Source organism: Pan paniscus, chromosome 1, assembly GCF_029289425.2.
Source record: "Pan paniscus chromosome 1, NHGRI_mPanPan1-v2.0_pri, whole genome shotgun sequence".
NCBI lineage: Eukaryota > Metazoa > Chordata > Mammalia > Primates > Hominidae > Pan > Pan paniscus.
Window position 1 is genome coordinate 179758749 of NC_073249.2, and position 3073 is coordinate 179761821.

Here is a 3073-nt window from a genome sequence, read left to right on the forward strand (position 1 = left end):
GGGCTAATATCCAGAATCTACAATGAACTCAAACAAATTTACAAGAAAAAATCAAACAACCCATCAAAAAGTGGGCGAAGGATATGAGCAGAGACTTCTCAAAAGAAGACATTTATGCAGCCAAAAAACACATGAAAAAAATGCTCATCATCACTGGCCATCAGAGAAATGCAAATCAAAACCACAATGAGATACTATCTCACACCAGTTAGAATGGCGATCATTAAAAAGTCAGGAAACAACAGGTGCTGGAAAGGATGTGGAGAAATAGGAACACTTTTACACTGTTGGTGGGAGTGTAAATGGGAAATAGTTCAACCATTGTGGAAGTCAGTGTGGCAATTCCTCAGGGATCTAGAACTAGAAATACCATTTGACCCAGCCATCCCATTACTGGGTATATACCCAAAGGATTATAAATCATGCTGCTATAAAGACACATGCACATGTATGTTTATTATGGCATTATTCACAATAGCAAAGACTTGGAACCAACCTAAATGTCCAACAATGATAGACTGGATTAAGAAAATGTGGCACATATACACCATGGAATACTATGCAGCCATAAAAAAGGATGAGTTCATGTCCTTTGTAGGGACATGGATGAAGCTGGAAAGCATCATTCCCAGCAAACTATTACAAGGACAAAAAACCAAACACCGCATGTTCTCACTCATAGGTGGGAATTGAACAATGAGAACACAAGGACACAGGAAGGGGAACATCACACACTGGGGACTGTTGTGGGGTGGGGGATGGGGGAGGGATAGCATTAGGAGATATACCTAATGCTAAATGACGAGTTAATGGGTGCAGCACAGCAACATGGCACATGTATACATATGTAACAAACCTGCACATTGTGCACATGTACCCTAAAACTTAAAGTATAATAATAAAATTAAAAAAGAAAAAGAAATAGACAATTCCACAGAAAAACAAGCATAAACAGTGTACAGACAAATCACAGAGAACAAAACAAAGATAAACATAAATGGCCAACAAGTTTTTATTTTATTATTTATTTATTTATTTATTTAGGAGAACATTTTTATTCAAGAACTGAGTTCCAAAGATTTCTAGGGCAAACACAATTTTTTTTCCCCATAGAAAGTTGTCAATAAATGTCAGTGAGATAATTTGATTGAAAGAGGTATGTGAGATATCTTCAATATTTATGTAAACATAAAGGTACCCAATAAATAGGCTATGTTCGTAAATGTTTTGCAGCCCATTTTTTTAAGCTTGAAGAGTACCATGGTCAATGCCAATGACATTTTCTTGCGCCTTTCAAAGGAAATATATGCTTCCCCTACTTCCTACCTATGAAAGTTTCTAATTTGAGAGTTAAGGGATAAAGGAATGCCTTTGTGAACTTGTTATCATTTATATGATATACAATCTTTGGCACAGTTGGTATAAAAATGTGTGACAGAAATATAAGGTACATTGAATATTTATCTCTTTATAATGCCCTGTTTCTGTCTTATTTATTTAACAAAATTGTCTGTGGTACATATTTGGAAAAAATGATTTCATATTTTTAAGGGTTTTCAATTCACAAAATGTCAGTGAAAAAACAATAATATAATAATTATTAGGAAATTTAACAGACTTTTCATAAAAATATTTAAAGTAAAATTGGACATGAAAAAATACAGAGAAGTTTAGAAGCACCTGGCAACCTGACAAATAAATTATTGGCAATGAAACTATCAGGGAACATAATTGTTAAAGAAGATAATGAAATTGAATATTAATAAGCTTAATAAACTTAAGTTTATTTTGACCCCAAATAGGTAAGACCCCAGAGACACAGAAAATTATACCTAGTATGTCCACACCTGAATATTGTATTCAGTACAATTTATCATGCATGCTTTTAAAAGAACTAACCTAACCCATTTTTCCAGCAAGAAGGAGATATATAGAGAAAGTGAGTTATTTTAGAATTTTACTTTTATTGATGTTTGTAATTTATTTGGGTTTGTACCAGAAAAAAACAAGGAAATATTGTTTAACTGGGTGGATATTGGTATACCAGCTGACAAAATAGTGACAAAATGGAAAGTCATACAGGACGACTGGTCCAGTGTTAAACAAATTTGGTTTTAGACGTGTGTGTTTGTCTCCAAGGATCTGGAATTCAAGGGAGGGATTTTTTTATATATAGATTTTAGGTAGATGAATTTGAGAATCATCATGTTATAAGTGATGATGGAAGAGTGAAAGCAAATTAGATCATCCAAGGGGAGAAATCAGTTGTCTTTTGTCATTTGTGTTGCTGCAATTCATGAGATTATAATGGTATAAACAAAAAATACTGTGAGATCATATCAGCAAAAGATGACTCTGTCTGGGAGAGATTATGGAAGATACCACATAGATGACAACATTAAGATTGAGAAGTTTGGTGTCCTTTTTTTTTTTTTTTTTTTTTTTTGAGATGGAGTCTTGCTCTGTCGCTCAGGCTGGAGTGCAGTGGCGCCATCTCAGCTCACTGCAACCTACCCCTCCCAGGTTCAAGTGATTCTCCTGCCACGAACAGTGTAAAAGTGTTCCTATTTCTCCACATCCTCTCCAGCACCTGTTGTTTCCTGACTTTTTAATGATCGCCATTCTAACTGGTGTGAGATGGTATCTCATTGTGGTTTTGATTTGCATTTCTCTGATGGCCAGTGACGATAGGCATTTTTTCATGTGTCTTTTGGCTGCGTAAATGTCTTCTTTTGAGAAGTGTCTGTTCATATCCTTCACCCACTTTTTGATGGGGTTGTTTTTTTCTTGTAAATTTGTTTGAGTTCATTGTAGATTCTGGATATTAGCCCTTTGTCAGATGAGTAGGTTGCAAAAATTTTCTCCCATTCTGTAGGTTGCCTGTTCACTCTGATGGTAGTTTCTTTTGCTGTGCAGAAGCTCTTTAGTTTAATTAGATCCCATTTGTCAATTTTGGCTTTTGTTGCCATTGACAAGCATGTTTTTAAAACTAGAAATAACTTAAATGCCCAATAAGGAAAATAGTTAAATAAATTATAGTACATTCATATTACAGAATACCATAAAGCCATGA